At 28.9% G+C, this 1,186-nt stretch overlaps 1 pseudogene; it reads right to left on the bottom strand.

The window, feature by feature from the left end:
• Positions 1 to 151: 151 nt before the first annotated feature.
• Positions 152 to 1,181, bottom strand: LOC112459969 (annotated as a pseudogene).
• Between the last annotated feature and the right edge of the window lie 5 nt (positions 1,182 to 1,186).

Here is a 1,186-nt window from a genome sequence, read left to right on the forward strand (position 1 = left end):
TATATAGCAAACATGGATTGAGCTAGTTTTAAATAAAAAAAGAAAGCTTTCGCATTTATAATTTAAGAAGGAAAGTGTATTGAGAGAGAGAGAGAGAGAGAGAGAGAGAGAGAGAGAGAGAAAGCATGCAAAAATATACTGATAGTCATACCTGGTTAATCCACGCTTCCAAGATACGACTAGCATAACTTTGACGACAATATCTACTGGTATTACATTTTCATGAACGTATTTATTACAACACCCTACTCGTATTACACCTTTTCCGCCACCAATATAAAGTCCTATTGGACCATAAGTGTTATCTATCCATCCTGGCACTGGTTCTTTTATCGATGATGTCACTAAAGTTGATAATGATATTTGATATCAGATAAATTTTGTGGATTAAATTATTCTGGCCATTAATAAATTCTGGTAATATGTCTATATCTATATCTATGTATACATTTAGTAGTATGATTAAATTATTCTTTGCCGCATATTTTGACACATGTCAACCGAAATGAGAAAAGGGAGGCAGGCTCTATATAGTATACATTTTTAACTTTTATTATAATTTCATTTTTCATAAGAAACTTTAAGCTATTACAAGTAAAAACATGTTTGATAAGACATATTTGATTTTATATTACATAAATATAAAAATAAATATAATTATTTTCAAAAAAAAAACTCTTATTTGTACAAATATTTTATAAAGCAGTATAAAGTAAAATGGGAAATGTAAAAAATGTTGCATATTTGACATATTCGGCATATTCGGCAGTTACGCATTAAAGATAAAATTTATTTTTTACAATTAAAGAAAAGCCACATACCAATAGGAGGTCTCACAATCGCGCAAGGTAAGAAGGAAGAATATTCCTGTATTATACTCTCCGCTAGATTTTTCGAAAAAATGTACGTGTTGGGTGCGTAATCCAAACATCTACGTAAATTCAAGCGTACACAAAATTAAATACATAAATATCATTAATTAAAAATACGATGTAAATAAAAAATTAATAAAAAAAAACAAATTTTTTTAATATATCTAATTATAAAAAATTTATAATTACGCTTTCCGTTTATATAGCTTACTTAGCTGTAAAAACTTTGAGAGTATGCTCATCCAATGACTCGGCCACATCTATCATTTTCTGCCAATCAGCTATTGGCGGGTACGCTTTTTCTTCAGTGAATA

The sequence above is a fragment of the Temnothorax curvispinosus genome, unplaced genomic scaffold (genome assembly GCF_003070985.1).
Source record: "Temnothorax curvispinosus isolate PA1 unplaced genomic scaffold, ASM307098v1 QBEX01010276.1, whole genome shotgun sequence".
Taxonomy (NCBI): domain Eukaryota; kingdom Metazoa; phylum Arthropoda; class Insecta; order Hymenoptera; family Formicidae; genus Temnothorax; species Temnothorax curvispinosus.